The sequence below is a fragment of the Pseudophryne corroboree genome, chromosome 4 (genome assembly GCF_028390025.1).
Source record: "Pseudophryne corroboree isolate aPseCor3 chromosome 4, aPseCor3.hap2, whole genome shotgun sequence".
NCBI classification, from domain to species: domain Eukaryota; kingdom Metazoa; phylum Chordata; class Amphibia; order Anura; family Myobatrachidae; genus Pseudophryne; species Pseudophryne corroboree.
In genome coordinates this window covers 142,123,284-142,144,488 of record NC_086447.1, presented here as the reverse complement: position 1 = coordinate 142,144,488, position 21,205 = coordinate 142,123,284, and positions in this window count along the sequence as shown.

The following is a 21,205-nucleotide window of genomic DNA, read 5'->3' as shown; positions in this document are numbered from 1 at the left end:
AGTTCACGGCTGTGGCTACCTCTGTGTCGGCACTCGGCAGCCCGTCCATAATTGTATATACCACCTAACCGTGGTTTTTTTTTCTTTCTTTATACATACATACTAGTTACGAGTATACTATCTCTTTATCAACCAGTCTATATATTAGCAGCAGACACAGTACAGTGCGGTAGTTCACGGCTGTGGCTACCTCTGTGTCGGCACTCGGCAGCCCATCCATAATTGTATACTAGTATCCAATCCATCCATCTCCATTGTTTACCTGAGGTGCCTTTTAGTTGTGCCTATTAAAATATGGAGAACAAAAATGTTGAGGTTCCAAAATTAGGGAAAGATCAAGATCCACTTCCACCTCGTGCTGAAGCTGCTGCCACTAGTCATGGCCGAGACGATGAAATGCCAGCAACGTCGTCTGCCAAGGCCGATGCCCAATGTCATAGTACAGAGCATGTCAAATCCAAAACACCAAATATCAGTAAAAAAAGGACTCCAAAACCTAAAATAAAATTGTCGGAGGAGAAGCGTAAACTTGCCAATATGCCATTTACCACACGGAGTGGCAAGGAACGGCTGAGGCCCTGGCCTATGTTCATGGCTAGTGGTTCAGGTTTTTTGGAAGGGACATCCTGCGTGACACTGCAGTGCCACTCCTAGATGGGCCCGGTGTTTGTGTCGGCCACTAGGGTCGCTAATCTTACTCACACAGCTACCTCATTGCGCCTCTTTTTTTCTTTGCGTCATGTGCTGTTTGGGGAGGGTTTTTTGGAAGGGACATCCTGCGTGACACTGCAGTGCCACTCCTAGATGGGCCCGGTGTTTGTGTCGGCCACTAGGGTCGCTTATCTTACTCACACAGCGACCTCGGTGCAAATTTTAGGACTAAAAATAATATTGTGAGGTGTGAGGTATTCAGAATAGACTGAAAATGAGTGTAAATTATGGTTTTTGAGGTTAATAATACTTTGGGATCAAAATGACCCCCAAATTCTATGATTTAAGCTGTTTTTTAGTGTTTTTTGAAAAAAACACCCGAATCCAAAACACACCCGAATCCGACAAAAAAAATTCGGTGAGGTTTTGCCAAAACGCGTTCGAACCCAAAACACGGCCGCGGAACCGAACCCAAAACCAAAACACAAAACCCGAAAAATTTCAGGCGCTCATCTCTACTATATGTATATCTGACTGTGCTGAGTGCTCACTGCTCACACAGCTGAATTGTGGGGGAGACTGGGGTGCAGTTATAGCAGGAGTACAGTGCACACTTTTGCTGCCAGTGTGACTGACCAGTGACCACCAGTATATTGTCTGCCTGAAAAAGTTAAACACTCCTGTCTGTGGTGTTTTTTTTTTTATTCTATAAACGCATTCTGCTGACAGTGTCCAGCAGGTCCGTCATTCATTATATTATATAAATATTTACCTGCAGTAGTGTTATATTTTTTTTGTTCATCTCTATCATCTTTATCATCTCTATATTAGCAGACGCATTACGGTAGTCCACGGCTGTGGCTACCTCTGTGTCGTCAGTGCTCGTCCATAATTGTATACCTACCTGTGGTGGGTTTTTTTTTTCTATCTTCTTCATACTAGTAGTTTAGGAGTCTGCTGACAGTGTCCAGCAGGTCCGTCATTATATTATATATACCTGCAGTAGTGATATATATATATTTTTTATATCATTATCATCTCTATACTAGCAGACGCAGATGCAGTACGGTAGTCCACGGCTGTAGCTACCTCTGTGTCGTCAGTCACTCGTCATCCATAAGTATACTAGTATCCATCCATCTCCATTGTTTACCTGAGGTGCCTTTTAGTTGTGCCTATTAAAATATGGAGAACAAAAATGTTGATGTTCCAAAAACAGTGCATAATTTTGCTGACCACCAGTATATAATATATAGCAGTACGGTGCAGTAGGCCATTGCTATTGATATATTACTGGCATATAATTCCACACATTCAAAAATGGAGAACAAAAATGTGGAGGGTAAAATAGGGGAAGATCAAGATCCACTTCCACCTCGTGCTGAAGCTGCTGCCACTAGTCATGGCCGAGACGATGAAATTCCATCAACGTCGTCTGCCAAGGCTGATGCCCAATGTCATAGTACAGAGCATGTAAAATCCAAAACACAAAATATCAGTAAAAAAAGGACTCAAAAATCTAAAATAAAATCGTCGGAGGAGAAGCGTAAACTTGCCAATATGCCATTTACCACACGGAGTGGCAAGGAACGGCTGAGGCCCTGGCCTATGTTCATGGCTAGTGGTTCAGCTTCACATGAGGATGGAAGCACTCAGCCTCTCGCTAGAAAAATGAAAAGACTTAAGCTGGCAAAAGCACAGCAAAGAACTGTGCGTTCTTCGAAATCACAAATCCACAAGGAGAGTCCAATTGTGTCGGTTGCGATGCCTGACCTTCCCAACACTGGACGGGAAGAGCATGCGCCTTGCACCATTTGCACGCCCCCTGCAAGTGCTGGAAGGAGCACCCGCAGTCCAGTTCCTGATAGTCAGATTGAAGATGTCAGTGTTGAAGTACACCAGGATGAGGAGGATATGGGTGTTGCTGGCGCTGGGGAGGAAATTGACAAGGAGGATTCTGATGGTGAGGTGGTTTGTTTAAGTCAGGCACCCGGGGAGACACCTGTTGTCCGTGGGAGGAATATGGCCATTGACATGCCAGGTGAAAATACCAAAAAAATTAGCTCTTCGGTGTGGAAGTATTTCAACAGAAATGCGGACAACAGGTGTCAAGCCGTGTGTTGCCTTTGTCAAGCTGTAATAAGTAGGGGTAAGGACGTTAACCACCTCGGAACATCCTCCCTTATACGTCACCTGCAGCGCATTCATCATAAGTCAGTGACAAGTTCAAAAACTTTGGGCGACAGCGGAAGCAGTCCACTGACCAGTAAATCCCTTCCTCTTGTAACCAAGCTCACGCAAACCACCCCACCAACTCCCTCAGTGTCAATTTCCTCCTTCCCCAGGAATGCCAATGGTCCTGCAGGCCACTGGCAATTCTGACGAGTCCTCTCCTGCCTGGGATTCCTCCGATGCATCCTTGCGTGTAACGCCTACTGCTGCTGGCGCTGCTGTTGTTGCTGCTGGGAGTCGATGGTCATCCCAGAGGGGAAGTCGTAAGACGACTTTTACTACTTCCACCAAGCAATTGACTGTCCAACAGTCCTTTGCGAGGAAGATGAAATATCACAGCAGTCATCCTGCTGCAAAGCGGATAACTGAGGCCTTGGCATCCTGGGCGGTGAGAAACGTAGTTCCGGTATCCATCATTACTGCAGAGCCAACTATAGACTTGATTGAGGTACTGTGTCCCCGGTACCAAATACCATCTAGGTTCCATTTCTCTAGGCAGGCGATACCGAAAATGTACACAGACCTCAGAAAAAGACTCACCAGTGTCCTAAAAAATGCAGTTGTACCCAATGTCCACTTAACCACGGACATGTGGACAAGTGGAGCAGGGCAGACTCAGGACTATATGACTGTGACAGCCCACTGGGTAGATGTATTGACTCCCGCCGCAAGAACAGCAGCGGCGGCACCAGTAGTAGCATCTCGCAAACGCCAACTCTTTCCTAGGCAGGCTACGCTTTGTATCACCGCTTTCCAGAATACGCACACAGCTGAAAACCTCTTACGGCAACTGAGGAAGATCATCGCAGAATGGCTTACCCCAATTGGACTCTCCTGTGGATTTGTGGCATCGGACAACGCCAGCAATATTGTGTGTGCATTAAATATGGGCAAATTCCAGCACGTCCCATGTTTTGCACATACCGTGAATTTGGTGGTGCAGAATTATTTAAAAAACGACAGGGGCATGCAAGAGATGCTGTCGGTGGCCAGAAGAATTGCGGGACACTTTCGGCGTACAGGCACCACGTACAGAAGACTGGAGCAACACCAAAAACGCCTGAACCTGCCCTGCCATCATCTGAAGCAAGAAGTGGTAACGAGGTGGAATTCAACCCTCTATATGCTTCAGAGGTTGGAGGAGCAGCAAAAGGCCATTCAAGCCTATACAACTGACCACGATATAGGAGGTGGAATGCACCTGTCTCAAGCGCAGTGGAGAATGATTTCAACGTTGTGCAAGGTTCTGCAACCTTTTGAACTTGCCACACGTGAAGTCAGTTCAGACACTGCCAGCCTGAGTCAGGTCATTCCCCTCATCAGGCTTTTGCAGAAGAAGCTGGAGACATTGAAGGAGGAGCTAACACTGAGCGATTCCGCTAGGCATGTGGGACTTGTGGATGGAGCCCTTAATTCGCTTAACAAGGATTCACGGGTGGTCAATCTGTTGAAATCAGAGCACTACATTTTGGCCACCGTGCTCGATCCTAGATTTAAAACCTACGTTGTATCTCTCTTTCCAGCAGACACAAGTCTGCAGGGGTTCAAAGAACTGCTGGTGAGAAAATTGTCAAGTCAAGCGTAACGCGACCTGTCAACATCTCCTCCTTCACATTCTCCCGCAACTGGGGGTGCGAGGAAAAGGCTCAGAATTCCGAGCCCACCCGCTGGCGGTGATGCAGGGCAGTCTGGAGCGACTGCTGATGCTGACATCTGGTCCGGACTGAAGGACCTGCCAACGATTACGGACATGTCGTCTACTGTCACTGCATATGATTCTCTCACCATTGAAAGAATGGTGGAGGATTATATGAGTGACCGCATCCAAGTAGGCACGTCAGACAGTCCGTACGTATACTGGCAGGAAAAAGAGGCAATTTGGAGGCCCTTGCACAAACTGGCTTTATTCTACCTAAGTTGCCCTCCCACAAGTGTGTACTCCGAAAGAGTGTTTAGTGCCGCCGCTCACCTTGTCAGCAATCGGCGTACGAGGTTACTTCCAGAAAATGTGGAGAAGATGATGTTCATTAAAATGAATTATAATCAATTCCTCCATGGAGACATTCACCAGCAGCAATTGCCTCCACAAAGTACACAGGGAGCTGTGATGGTGGATTCCAGTGGGGACGAATTGATAATCTGTGAGGAGGGGGATGTACACGGTGATGAACCGGAGGATGATGATGAGGTGGACATCTTGCCTCTGTAGAGCCAGTTTGTGCAAGGAGAGATTAATTGCTTCTTTTTTGGTGGGGGTCCAAACCAACCCGTCATTTCAGTCACAGTCGTGTGGCAGACCCTGTCACTGAAATGATGGGTTGGTTAAAGTGTGCATGTCCTGTTTATACAACATAAGGGTGGGTGGGAGGGCCCAAGGACAATTCCATCTTGCACCTCTTTTTTCTTTCATTTTTCTTTGCATCATGTGCTGTTTGGGGAGTGTTTTTTGGAAGGGCCATCCTGCGTGACACTGCAGTGCCACTCCTAGATGGGCCAGGTGTTTGTGTCGGCCACTAGGGTCGCTTATCTTAGTCACACAGCTACCTCATTGTGCCTCTTTTTTTTCTTCTTTGCGTCATGTGCTGTTTGGGGAGTATTTTTTGGAAGGGCCATCCGGCCTGACACTGCAGTGCCACTCCTAGATGGGCCAGGTGTTTGTGTCGGCCACTAGGGTCGCTTAGCTTACTCACACAGCTACCTCATTGCGCCTCTTTTTTTCTTTGCGTCATGTGCTGTTTGGGGAGGGTTTTTTGGAAGGGACATCCTGCGTGACACTGCAGTGCCACTCCTAGATGGGCCAGGTGTTTGTGTCGGCCACTTGGGTCGCTGAGCTTAGTCATCCAACGACCTCGGTGCAAATTTTAGGACTAAAAATAATATTGTGAGGTGTGAGGTGTTCAGAATAGACTGAAAATGAGTGGAAATTATGGTTATTGAGGTTAATAATACTTTGGGATCAAAATGACCCCCAAATTCTATGATTTAAGCTGTTTTTTAGGGTTTTTTGAAAAAAACACCCGAATCCAAAACACACCCGAATCCGACAAAAAAAATTCGGTGAGGTTTTGCCAAAACGCGTTCGAACCCAAAACACGGCCACGGAACCGAACCCAAAACCAAAACACAAAACCCGAAAAATTTCCGGTGCACATCTCTAGTATTAATGTGGTGGCTATGTATGTATTCAGGGGGGGATTGGATGCTGGGACAGATTCCACTGCACTGGTCCCCTGTGTCTGTATTTCACTACTTGTATGTGCTCCCTCCCTGTACTATGCTGTATGTAGTTATATGCTCTCCCTCCCTGTACTTTGAAACATATAAGGTTAAAAAAAGGGGGTTGTAGAATGAAAAATCAAAATCAGTAGTAGATAAAAGGCATGACAGCAGTGTCATTAGATACTGAAAGTGGGCATATCAGTCCTTGTATATTCAGACGTACAGATGTACATCAGGGAAGGGCATTGTAGCAGCATATGCATAAAGTCGCAGGTAAACATTAGCATAATGTAAAGCAAAGGAGGCTCCAATTGTGTCTATCTCAGAATCAGCACCTCTGAGGAGTGACCCCGCCCTCTTGCCAGGCCCCTCTCCATCGACAGACTACACCCCTATCAGGGCTGCTTCCATAAATTTCCCGGGCTGGTTTTCGAACCCAATCCGCCCCTGGGGGCCACTCATAGGCCCACCATAGCGGCCTCCTGGACCGCAACGGGTATTGAGGCGTGTTTTCAGGTGTTAGAGGATGAGCTGCCCAAGGATATTTCTGACAAAGCCAGACAACACCTGTCTCACATATGCACCGCCACCTATTACATTCAGGAGGCGTCCTCTGAGGCAGGGGTAATGGCAGCCAAAGCATCATCCACGTCTATACTGGCTCACCGTATACTGTGGTTAAGGTCGTGGAAAGTGGATTTGGGCTCCAAGAAGACCTTGGAGGTACTTCCCTTTACTGGGGACTTTTTATTTGGAAAGGACCTGAATAAAATGGTGTCTGAATTAGCAGCTGCTTTTCTCCTCCTACTAATCCTTCTACACAGAAGGCAAAGACTACCACTTTTCATTCCTTTCGACCTCAAGGGAAAGCCAAGGGCCAGTCTTACCCCTTGACAAACTCGTACTCCTAAGACCACCAAGCCCAAGACGAAATAGTCCTGGGCAGCCCATCAGCCTGCTTCAAAACAAGACAAGCCTGGTGCATGACAGAGCGGGTCTCTCCCTGGGGGACCCCAGAGTGGTAGGCCGACTTCTACAGTTCACTCAGGACCGGTTAAAGACCACTTCAGATGCTTGGGTAATGGAAGTTGTCTCTCACGGGTACGCTGTCTCCTTCAAGAGATGTCCCCCTCACCAGGTCTGCACTACGGTACCCCCTTCGGATCCATTGAAGGCGCAGGCTCTGCAAACGGTGGTAGGTTCCCTCCTGTGCACAGGAGTGGTTGTGCCGGTACCTCAGTCACAGCATGGCAGAGGCTTTTATTCGACCCTGTTTCTTGTGCAGAAACCCGATGGGTCTTTTCGGCCTATACTCAATCTCAAATCACTGAACAAATTTGTGAGGGTAGCCAAGTTTCGTATGGAAACATTGCGCTCTACTGTGCTGGCGATGGAATTCAAAGATTACATGGTATCCCTGGATATACAGGATGCTTATCTGCATATTCCTATTGCCATATCGCATCAGCAGTTCCTGCGGTTTGCTATTGGCGACAGTAACTATCAATTGCAGGCTCTGCCGTTCGGACTGGCCACGACTCCTCGGATCTTCACCATGGTTATGACTGTGATGACAGCGCACCTATGTCACCAGGGAGTCAGAATCCTGCCGTACTTGGACGACCTGCTGATTCTGGCGAGTTTCCACAATGTCCTCCTCAGTCATCTACAACTGATGGTGAGTTGCTTACAAGCCCATGGATGGCTGATCAATTGGAAGAAGTCCTCGCTGGTCCCAGCTCAGAGCATGGTGCACCTAGGGGCGCTTCTGGACACTCACAGTCCAAGACTGTTCCTGTCTCCAGACAAGGTCCTGAAAATCCAGGACAGGATAAGACACTTCATCCGTCACCCAAGAGTATCGATTCACTCAGCGATGCAAGTAATGGGCCTGATGGTGTCAACGTTCGACATGGTGGAGTATGCTCAATTTCATTCCGGTCCTCTGCAATGATTAATTCTTGCCAAATGGGATGGCCTGCCTCATCGGATCCGATCCCAAATTATCTTGTTGACTCCAGAGGTTCGTTTGTCACTGACCTGGTGGCTCCAGGACCAGCAATTGAGCAGGGGCAGTCTGAGGGGATGGGGAGTGGTGTTGGAACAACACTCTTTTCAGGGTCATGGACCAAGGAAGAGTCACTCCTCCCAATAAACATCCTAGAGCTGAGGGCGGTGTTCAATGCATTATCACTCGTCCTGCCTCTGGTACGGAACAGACCGGTTCAGGTATGGTCAGACAATGCCACGATAGTGGCATACATAAACCGTCAAGGTGGCACTCGTAGCCGCATTGCTATGAAGGAAGTGTCAAAAATCCTTTGTTGGGCAGAACTCCATCTGCCAAGTATATCGGCAGTGTTCATACTGGGTGTCCTGAACTTGGAAGCGGACTACCTCAGTTGCCAGGAAGTACACGCCAGTGAGTGGAGTCTTAATCCAGAAGTCTTTCAACTCCTAGTGGACAGGTGGGTTCTACCGGACGTAGACTTCATGGCATCTCAACATAATCATAAGGTTACGGTCTTTGGATCAAGGACAAGGGATCCTCAAGCAGCTGGTGTGTTGGGAAGAATTACGATGTCCATAGATTCAGAACTTCCAGAATACTGGCTTTTCTATAAAGAGGCCTGGACTTAGGTCTTCGTCTGGCATCCCTCAAGGTTCATATATCTTCCTTGTCGGTTTGGTTTCAGAGAAAAATTGCCTCTATACCTGATGTTCAGACGTTCATTCAGGGCGTTATTTGGATTCAGCCTCCATATGTCCCTCCTGTGGCTCCATGGGATTTGTTGTTATGCTGAATGCTCTGCAAGAGTCTCCATTTGAACCTCTTGAATTGGTGGACCTTAAATGGCTCACAGTCAAGGTCCTGTTCTTGGTGGCCATTGCCTCTATAAGACGGGTGTCGGACTTAGGCGCTTTGTCCTGTCGTCCACCCTTTCTTATATTCCACCGGGCCTGGGCCGTTCTATGAACCCGTCCCGGTTATTTGCCTGAGGTGGTGTCTTCTTTTCACCTTAACCAAGAGATTGTGGTTCTGGCCTTTGTCTATTCAGATTTGACTCCCAAAGAACGTTCTTTGGATAGGGTTAGGGCTCTTCATGTCTATGTGGAGAGGACTGCCTCTATCAGGAGGTCAGATTCCCCTTTTTGTTTTGTTTTGATTTGCGAATAAGCAAATCTTGGCCATATGGATTAGAATGGTGATTGCACAAGTTTATGCGCAGGCAGGACGCCTAACTCCTGCTGCAGTTAAAGCCCATTCTACTCAGTCTGTTGGACCTTCTTGGGCGGCCTGCCGTGGCGCGCCCCCCTGGAACAATTGTGCAAAGCGGCTACGTGGTCCTCAAGGAACACCGTCATTAGGTTCTATGCCTTTGAAACTTCTGCCTCCCAGGATGCTTCCTTTGGACGCCGGGTTCTTGTACCCGCTAAGGTGCGTCCTCTCCCTTGAGGAACTGCTTTAGGTCATCCCTGATGTTTTCCCTGTGGAACACAGTGTACCCCACTGCAGAAAAGGAAAGTAATGGTAGACTTAACATAGTTAACTCTCTTTCTGCGAGGTACACTGGGTTCCACAGGGCACCCACCCTGACACACCTAGCTTCTTTGGGTTGTATAGCATTAGCCGCTGGTACCCTCTCCTGTCATGAGATTGTGGTTCTATGTGACTAACATCTGCCTTCTTTTTGACCTGCTCCTGCATTGGACTAGTTAACGAAACTGAGTTCTCAGTGCCTGGAGGCAGGGTTATAGAGGAGGCCCCAATGCATCCTGGGACAGTCAAAGCTTTGCCTGATCGTGCCTCTGGGTCCAAGATCCCGCTCTACACCCCAATGTTTTCCCTGTGGAACCCAGTGTACCTCGCAGAAAGAGAGTTAACCATGGTAAGTCTACCAATACTCTCCTTATTACTGTTGACTTAGTGGAAGTGAAGCCCAGCTACCAGTTTTGCACATGCATGAATCAGCTAACATACAGTGCATCCGGAAAGTATTCACAGCGCTTCACTTTTACCACATTTTGTTATGTTACAGCGTTATTCCAAAATGGAATAAATTAATTTTTTCCCCTCAAAATTCTACACATAAAGGGGGTCATTCCGAGTTGATCGTTAGCTGCCGTTCGCAGCGTAGCGATCAGGCTAAAAATCGGCATTTCTGCGCATGAGTACGGGCCACAGTATGCACGCGCAAAGTACTTTCACAAAAAACTATGCAGTTTTACACAAGGTCGAGCGACGCTTTTCAGTCGTTCTGCTGATCGTTGAGTGATTGACAGAAAGTGGGTGTTTCTGGGAGGTAACTGAGCGTTTTCCGGGAGTGTGCTAAAAACCGCAGGCGTGTCAGGTAAAAACGCAGGCATGCTTGGGGAAACGGGGGAGTGGCTGGCTGAACGCAGGGCGTGTTTGTGACATCAAAGCAGGAACTAAACAGACTGAAGTGATCGCAAGGTAGGAGTAGGTTTGGAGCTACTCAGAAATGGCATGAAAATTTTTCCGATCAGTTCTGCTAACCTTTCGTTCGCACTTCTGCTATACTAAGATACACTCCCAGAGGGCTGCGGCTTAGCGTTTGCACTGCTGCTAAAAGCAGCTAGCGAGCGATCAACTCGGAATGAGGGCCAATAACCCATAAATACAACGTGAAAAAAGTTTTTTTTTAGATTTTTGCAAATTTATTAAAGATGAAAAACTAAGAAATCACATATACATAAGTATTCACAGCCTTTGCAATGAAGCTCAAAATTTAGCTCAGTTGCGTCCTGCTTCCACTGATCATCCTTGAGATGTTCCTACAGCTTAATTGGAGTCCACCTGTGGTAAATTAAGTTGATTGGACATGATTTAGAAAGGCACACACCTGTCCATATAGGGTCCCACACTTAACAGCGTATCTCTGAGCACAAACCAAGCTTGAATTCAAAGGAATTGTCTGTAGACCTCAGCGACTGGATTGTCTCTAGGCACAAATCTGGGGAAGGGTACAGAAAAATATCTGCTGCTTTGAAGGTCTCAATGAGCACAGTGGCCTCCATCATCCATAAATGGAAGAAGTTCGGAACCATCAGGACTCTTCCTAGAGCTGACCGTCCGTCTAAACTGAGCGATCAGTGAAGAAGGGCCCTAGTCAAGGAAGTAACCAAGATTCCGATGGTCACTCTGTCATAGCTACAGCATTCCTCTGTAAAGAGAGTAGAGCCATCCAGAAGGACAACCATCTCTGCAGCAATCCACCAGTCAGGCATGCATGGTAGAGTGGCCAGACGGAAGCCACTCCTTAGTAAAAAGAATATGGCAGCCCACTTGGAGTTTTCCAAAATGCACCTGAAGGACACTCAGACCATGAGAAACAAAATTCTCTGGTCTGATGAGACTAAGATTGAACTCTTTGGCGTGAATGCCAGGCGTCATTTTTGGAGGAAACCAGGCACCGCTTATCACCAGGCCAATACCATCCCTACAGTGAAGCATGGTGGTGACAGCATCATGCTGTGGGGATATTTTTCAGTGGCAGGAACTGGGAGACTTGTCAAGATAGAGGGAAAGATGAATGCAGCAATGTACAGAGACATCCTGGATGAAATCCTGCTCCAGAGCGCTCTTGACCTCAGACTGGGGTGACTGATCACCTTTCAGCAGGACAACGACCCTAAGTACACAGCCAAGATATTAAAGGAGTGGCTTCAGGACAACTCTGTGAATGTCCTTGAATGGCCCAGACAGAGACCAGACATGAATTCAATAGAACATCTCTGGAGAGATTTATTATATGGAGTATTTTACCAAGAACACACGCGTTAAAAGTCACCTCTTTCAGCTATGTCATTGGAATGCAGACTATTTATTGGGGCTAAATTTCCTAATCATTGGACAAAAGGGATGGTTTATTAAAGGCATTATTTTCCACCAGCTTGTTGAATGTAAATATTCCTCTTTCCGTCCAATGAGGTGTGAAGGAGAGGGCTAGCTTATTTCACCCCCCCCCCCACACACACACCTGATAGAACAGTATGAATGTAAGCGACAAATGGCCATTGGTATGCGCCACAGTGTGACATTTCATATTGTTACCATTGATGGTTAGAAATTATGTCTTCAACTGTACTATTGAATACCCTTGAAGAGGCTTTACTGCACAGAAGGCATAAACTGAATTAGTGCTGTGTAAAAGTTTACACTGCGCATGCTCTGCCAGTGGTTGCGGCCAACTGCTGTGCTGAAAATAGTATGCTAAGTCTCCAACTGATGATCGCAATTTACTGAGTTGGAGGGAGGAGACCGTTATTGACTCCTCCCTGAAATACTGATCATACCCACATAGTCAGGGCAAGATGCGTTGCATTGCCTGCCTATGAATTTAAATAGAGACAGTGGGTAGAGCATGCCTGCTGAGTGCTGACTGACAGCCCATGTCCCGCCCATCCAGGCACAGTGTCAGTGTGTGAAGTGCTTGATGCTTATGTGAGTGAGTGACTCTATAGTGTGCATGTAAATAAACTGCAACCAGTGGTGCCACTGCGCAGGGCTACTAGCTGACAGCCAAGTAACTCTGCACTGCAGTGCAAGCAGGAAGAAAACCCCACCAGGATCACTATTGCCATTGATTGTTTCACTCCTCACCCGCTGATGTTGAAACTATTTGACATCGGCACGCGGCCATTGATGGTTTTGAACCACCAATGGTTGATGGCCATCCCTAAGGTAAGCTCAGATAAACAAATTTTAGTAAGTTACCCCATTAGTGCTGATAAAGCTAAATATTTATCTTATATAATACCCTTTATGAGGTCTAAGAACACTGTACGCTATCTACGTATGAAGTACCGTAAGGGTACGCACGTTGCGTAACAATCGCTTAGCCGTAGTCGAGACGCTCAAGCGTCACGTTCGCTCACGGCCAAGAGATCACAGGCAGGCACGCTATTTGCTGCTGACTAACTTAATGATTCGCTATAGCGTAGCGGACGCTCGGGACCACGAGGAGATCACCAGCGGCGCTGACGCTCACAATGTTAAACCTTTGTATCTAAACCATAAACAGTGTATTGTGCAATAAAACCTTAGTGTAATGATAGAGTGTAAATGCAACACAGTATAACCTTATTACCTTTAAAGCTGTTCTAGCGTCACCGACGCTCTGAGAATACTTAACCCTATAAGAAATACACAGATACCGTGCTCAGGGTCCAACGCCTAATATATATATTATGAATGATATACTTGCAAAAGAATTAATACATATACAAATCATACACTACAATATAACATAGACTACCTAACCAGATAACTACACAGGAAATATAATACAATTACTATTTAAGGGAAAATAAGAGAGAAAGAGGAGAAGAGAGAGAGAGAAAGAAATTGGCCCACAATAACAAGAAGATCAATATAGTTGCGGAGAAACACTTACGCACAAGGGGAAACGATCGCATGCGCCTCGATATCCAGCTCCCGATTATCAGCAATGAGAACCGTTGAAGAGAGTGAGAGCTGGATGTGATCGGCCTGTCTATTTATGCCCCACACACAATACAATTCAATGGTCCCTACAATCTCATTGTTCATTGGACACAGGAATTCCTCCCCGCATTATAACAAAAGGTCATAGGTTGATTCATACAGGTGGGCCGTGACTATTTCCAACAGCTCAGGTGGGAGGGAAACTGGGTTTCCCGCCGCATGGATAAGTAAGTGCAAATACAGTAAATGTTCATAAACTTCTTATGTCCATAACTATTCGCACGAGCGATTAATCCGCTTCAAACCAACACCGGAATATTGCTAATTAAATACTCTTCCGATGGGTACTAAACACCACTGTATTACTCCTGTCTGACCCTTCGTATCAAACAAAGAGGGATTTCTATGTTCATGAACATTCTATATTAACCAAACTTTCAGAATCTATCAAAGGGACCATGATCTACAAAATACATTATATAGTGAAAATATGTAATGATTGAGTCGCACGCTACGATCACATAAACTCTACCGTAAATACGCATACCGTGCGCCTGCGGGTGCCCGCGACTGTGAGTATGCGCACGTAAGGGAGAGCGCACGCATGCGCAGCACGGACCTGTGTGAGGTGCAAATATGGTAGTGTGCATAGAGATATTTTTCTGACTTTGACAGTCCACCCTTTGGCAGTCAACAATAACTGCCACCTTCTAAAACATTTCAAAAAGAGAAAAATATATGTCAGGGGTTAATACATTTACATGGTTGGGTAGGGGAGGAGAGGAGAAGGTAGGAAAAGGGTATGACCTAGTGAGATAGCAGAAGCATGTGTGTATGAATCCGTGCTTGGGGGTCATGTATCATCGTGCCGTACGTGTTTTAAATCAAGCTTCGAGGTATTGCGAAGTATACATTTGAATTCCTTCTTATCCCGTGGTACGGGTCTGTGGATGGGCTGTCAAACTTTACCGAGCTCTTTTCGGCTTTGGTTGTAACAAAATGGGAGAGCACATTTTAGTTGATGATACATGAATGGGGGAGATATGTGATTGCTGATATCTGTGCCTGTATTCCCTATCGACTATGTGTGTCATTACCTGAGGGTTGTAGAAATGAAGAAAAGACATAATTACGGTAAATGCGGTGGTATTCTATGTCAGGTAAATGTACATTCGTCGATTGAGGTCTTGTTTGGTGTCTGTTGAATGCAGTCTTCTTTGTGCTTTTGCCCATAAGGTGCGAGCAAAAGCTGTCAATGTCCATAGATTTACAAAAGTGTTGGGCTAGCGTAATTTTAAAATTTCTAGGGAAACTGGGGATCCATGGCATAGTTCATCAAAAATCTGTGTATCAGGTTGTCAAAACTTCTTCTTTAATCCCTCTGTTGTCTGTATATCGGCTCATCAAATTCCTCGTCCAAGTGGGTCTTTTTACCTTGGAGGAAACGGAAAAACAGGTGAAAGAAACGGACCGTAGAAATCGCATTTTCATCACATCATTGTTTCTACATTTGGGTCATAAATCAAGTCCATTGGAATTACAGTTTCCTCACTCCTTAAACTCATTACCCTAGTACGATGATTGCACCTCATTAAAGCCTGACCGCATCTAAATATCAAACCAATCGTTATGATAACACCTAAGATACATAGGAGAAACTTCCCAACATCTATTATGACTCCTTGAGCCCAGTCTCCTAAACCAGAGAACCAATTTCGCGGGTTCACCCATGACACCCAACCAGTCAGCTCATTACCTACAGCAGCAAGAGTGAGATTGTGTCTCCTGCGAAATTCCCACTTCAGTTGGAGAATATCGTCCATCTTTTGGTCTATGACCTCGACCGGATCCTCGGTGCTATTCGTAATATATGTGCAACATTTCACGCCGTATTGTGTTGCCAGTGTGACACAATATCCGCCTGTCACTGCTGTGAGGTAATTAAGAACCATTCTATGCTGTACCAGTTCTGTTTTATAAGCTTGAAGTTCTCTTCCAGTATACCTAAACGTGTCATCATACATTTCAGTGATATTATCTAACAAATTGGCGAGCGCAGATATGTATTTATAATTCAACACTCCTCTAGCGGTGCGAGTGATATCTAACGCGATTAGAAACTGAATCCCGGTGGATTCATGGATCATGTCAGAGGCCGGATGCTCTGTTCTTTCTATCAGGTGCCGTTTAACTACGTGCTCGTAATGGGTGTGAGTATAAGGAGTTTGGGCAACACGGTGTATGTCTTTCATTTTGTCATGTGATACAGTCATTACTTCAGGCAGTACTTTTCCAATATAACACAATCCTTCAGAGTTTGGGGCAAGCCACTTATACGCCTTTCTCCCGCATATGAAATATGCATCATCGGGGAGAACATATGGGACGGAGTAGGACATAACCATATTACACACCTTCCATGTGAAATCTCCTAACCCTAATTCTTCCATCTGCTTAGTACACGTATCAGGTTGTACGATATGTGCACAGTATCCTGGTGATACCTCTCCAACTCTCGTAATCCTATTTCCTAAGGTATACCTATACCGGAAAGATTTTCCTCTACTGGCTATGTGGCGTATAAGCTCTGTATCTGTAGGCATTCTATCTGCTCTATGCGAAAAGGTCATGGTTTGATTACTCCATGACACTTCCCAATTTCCTGGCTTTCGGGGATTGGAGATGTTAAAGCATAATAGGGACCTATCCACATGGTATTGGTGGAGCTTCAAACTAGGAGGGCTGGAGATATTAAATCTCCTGTCCACCGGTCTCCCACCACTTAACTCAAGTACCTCCCCTAACGTTAAAGGAAATGGTACTAGCCCTGATTTGCTATGACCTTGAGGTACTTGAGAGCATACCCAACAATCTGTTTTATTTAACACACTACCCACTAAGGAGTGATAGTCACTCAATGGATGCCGGTCCATATGGATATTAAAACTGGATTGGCATTTCTTTATGCACCCATCCTCAATGACATTGTTACAGAGCCGACAGATACAGTTTTCTTCAGCTAACAATCCTTCACAATTCCTTCTATGGTCAATGCTATCGGATCGTTTTCTGATACTCGCCTTTGCTTGTTGATTATGTTGTTCTTGGAAAACTACGCCTCCATCTCTGTCATCAGAACCCATTCCAGAACCTCTCTCGACCTCCATGGTACTCTCGCCGGAACAGACTGCTCTGGTCAACATCATGGTCAACAGGAAAATCCGGATCACAGTCTCTTGGGGCAAGTCCATCTTGTAGGAGGAAACGGAGAAGAATGAGAAGGGGGAAAAAAATAATTTGAGGGAGAGGGGATGGGAAGTTGGAGAAAAACAATAAAAGGGAACAGGGGATCGACAACTGCTTTTGGTCTTGTGATTTTCAATGCTCAGGTGCCGCCTCAATCCTCCTGGAACAGACACTCCAGTGATACAACCTCTACCGTCTGTTCCTTATCACGGGACCTCGCTGGATCAGCAACCTTTTTACAGTGGGACGAATGAACCCAAGTCTCTCTCTCAGCAACCTTCAATGCTGTAGTGCTAGTCAATAAGACCTGGTATGGTCCTTCCCATCTGTCAATAAGGCAACCTGAGCGTAGAAAATTTCGTATCATTACATAATCCCCAGGTTCAATGTCATGACAATTACTATCTGGTAAATCAGGAATCACTAACTTCAGATTATCATTTTGATTCCTTAACTGTTTACTCATGTTAATCAAGTATTTTACAGTCACTTCATTGTTACACTTCAAATCATCCTGAGGGTTAATCATAACATGCGGTTGTCGACCAAACAAGATTTCAAAGGGAGACAGATTAAGAGGGGGCCTGGGAGTGGTTCTGATGCTGTACAGTACAATGGGTAAAGCTTCTGGCCATGTCAGTCCTGTCTCTGCCATCACTTTACTCAGTTTATTTTTAATAGTGCTGTTCACTCTTTCCACTTTCGCACTCGCCTGTGGACGGTATGGAGTGTGCAGCTTGCTATCAATTCCCATCAATTTACACATTCCTTGAAAGACATCACCTGTAAAATGGGTACCCCTATCACTTTCGATAATTCTAGGGATACCGTATCTACATACAAATTCCTGCACAATTTTCTTAGCAGTAAACATAGCGGTATTTGTGGCCGCTGGAAATGCTTCGACCCAATTTGAGAAAACATCTATACAAACAAGTACATATTTCAAATTTCGACAAGGGGGTAATTGAATAAAGTCAATCTGTATTACCTGGAAAGGGCCGCCGGCAGGTGGGATATGAGATGGTTCTGTAGGTATTGCCTTTCCGATGTTCTTTCTCAGACAGGTAAGGCATGACATTGCCCTTTTACTCGCATGAGATGAAAATCCTGGGGCACACCAATATGCTCTTACCAACTTGCACATCCCTTCCTTGCCCAGATGAGTCAGCCCGTGAGCTGCCTCAGCTAAACATGGAAGGTATGCTCTGGGGGCCACTGGTTTACCGTGTCCATCCGTCCAGAGTCCTGAGGACTCCTGACCATATCCTTTTGCCTTCCAGACTGCCTTTTCCTGTGTGGAACACAAATTTTGCATCTCACACAACTTCTGTGTGTTGATGGTATTAAATACCATCAGTTGTGTGGTGTCTGTCTGTCTGGGGGTAGCAGCTGCTAATTTAGCAGCTTCGTCTGCTCGGCTGTTACCAAGTGATACTGGGTCTTGGCTATATGTGTGTGCTTTACACTTGATAACAGCCACTCTGTCGGGTTCCTGTATTGCTGTTAGAAGCCTTTTTATGTGAGCTGCATGCGCTACCAGTGTACCAGCTGCCGTCATGAAATTTCTGAGGCGCCATAGGGCTCCGAAATCATGGACTACCCCGAATGCGTATCTAGAATCGGTGTAGATATTGGCTGATTTGCCCTTAGCCAATTCACATGCTCTGGTTAGGGCGACCAGTTCAGCAACCTGGGCTGAGTGAGGTGGACCTAGCGGTTCCGCTTCTATGGTGCCTTGGTCGTCTACGACTGCGTATCCAGTACACAAGTCTCCCGAGTCTGACTGTCTATGACAACTACCGTCCGTGTAGAACGTAAGTTCTACATCTTCCAGTGGGTTGTCACTGATGTCAGGCCTTGCGGTAAAATTTTGGGTCAAATATTCCATACAATCATGTGTGTCTTCCTTTGTATTAAATTCTCCTTCCCCACCACTCTCATCCTCCACCCTTTGTGCCTGTCCAGGCACACCTGGGAGATATGTTGCAGGATTTAATGCACTGCATCTCCTTATGGTGATGTTTACGGGGGCCATTAGTGCCAATTCCCATCTTGTAAACCGCGCTGATGAGACGTGTCTGGTTTGGGCAGAATTTAACAAGGCTGACACTGCATGTGGTGTATGAATTGTGAGGTTGTGACCTAGCACGACGTCTTCGCTTTTCGTTACTAGCAATGCTATCGCAGCAACGCTTCGCAAGCATGTGGGGAGGGATCGCGCTACCGTATCTAGCTGAGCGCTGTAATATGCTACCGGCCTGCTGGCATCACCGTGCTTTTGGGTTAGTACGCCTGCCGCGCAACCAGCACTTTCTGTTCCGTATAGTTCAAAGGGTTTCCCATAGTCTGGCATACCTAATGCTGGTGCCTGCGTTAGGCACTGTTTAAGTCTCTCGAATGCTGTCTCAGACTCGTCTGTATGCGAAATCCGATCAGGTTTGTTTGAGGAGACCATCTCCTGCAAGGGTAACGCTAGAATGGAAAACCCTGGGATCCAGTTACGGCAATACCCACACATTCCTAAAAATGTTCTGATCTGTTGCTGGGTTTGTGGCAGAGTCATGTCTCTAATTGCTTGAATTCTATCAGCGGTCAGGTGTCTCAGTCCTTGTGTTAGATAGTGTCCCAAATATTTTACCTTAGTTTGGCATAATTGCAACTTGTCTTTGGAAACCTTGTGTCCTGTGTCTGAAAGATGAAACAGGAGCTGTTTCGTATCCTTCAGGGATGCTTCCAATGAATCAGAACACAGTTATAGATCATCCACGTACTGTATTAATACTGATCCACTCACTGGTTGGAAAGACTGTAAACAATCATGCAAAGCCTGAGAAAATATACTTGGGCTATCTATGAATCCTTGTGGTAATCGAGTCCATGTGTATTGGACTCCTCTGTATATAAATGCAAACAAATATTGACTGTCAGGGTGCAGAGGTACCGAAAAGAAAGCGGAGCAGAGGTCAATAACAGTGAAAAATTTCGCAGTGGGAGGGATTTGCATTAGGATGACAGCTGGATTTGGCACTACGGGGAACTGACTCTCAACTATTTTGTTAATCCCCCTTAGATCCTGCACTAGCCGGTAACCCCTCCCCCCACTCTTTTTAACAGGGAAGATGGGACTATTGGCAGTGCTGGACGTTCTTACCAGAATGCCCTGTTGTAGCAAGCGCTCTATTACGGGATACACTCCTAACTCCACCTCTGGCTTCAGAGGGTACTGTGGGATTTTTGGAGCTATCCTACCATCTTTTACTTGTACAACTACCGGAGCTACGTTTGCCATTAATCCAGTGTCCTGTCCATCTTTAGTCCAAAGTGACTCTGGTATCTGAGATGTCATTTCTTCTACTTGGGAGGGAGTCCTATTTGTCATAATGGTATGTGACATTAATTTTGACGGGGAGTCTAACATGTCTCGCACTTCCTGAGCGTGATTCTCAGGTATGTCCAAGAATACAGGAGTACAATAAATGACGCACCCCATTTTACACAGTAAGTCTCTTCCCAGGAGATTAGTCGGTGCCGATGCAGCCAGCAAAAAGGAATGCTTGGTATGTAAAGGCCCTACTGTAATCTCGGCTGGTTTGCTAACAGGGTAGTGCTGGACTACTCCCGTTACCCCTATGGCTGGAATTGTCTTACCAGTGGTTCTCATGCCCACTGTCGAATTTATCACTGATTTGGCCGCCCCTGTGTCTACAAGAAAGTTTAATGATTTACCAGCTACATTGATTGCAATTTCTGGTTCACTTCCAAGGCTTGCAATCAATTTTACTGGCTGCAGATTACAGGTATGGCCACACCCCTATTGGGTATGGTGACCTCCCTGAATCCCGCTGGCAGCAACTACTTGTGATGGAGTTAATTGGGAGCTACCAGAGGCTTGCCAGTCTCTGTTCGGGGGATATCTTTTTGTTTCCCCTGTATGTGGCTCATAACTCTGTTTCTGCGGACCCTGATCCCAATGTCGTGTGTCGTGTCGTTGTCTAGGGGGTTGGTATGAGTTTCGTGAATTCTTCACTCTACAATCTCGTGCCATGTGTCCCTGTTTATGACAAGAATAACAAGTAACCACATTTGACTTACCCACAGGGTTTGGTGATATAAACAAAGGCTGCCTTGTGGTCAGGGCCTGTATACTTACTGCCATTAACTTATCACCTTGTTGTTCCCTGTGTCTGGTGATGTTCCTATCGTGATCAATAGCAGCCTCTCTCAAAGTAGCCACAGACAGACCTCGCCAACATGGTTGTGTGGTCTGTACCCTAGTCTTCAATGACTCTTTTAAACCATCCATCAGTACCGATACTGCTACTTCTCGATGGTTTATGTTTGTTTTAATGTCCTCTATGCCTGTGTATTTTGCCATTTCTGATAATG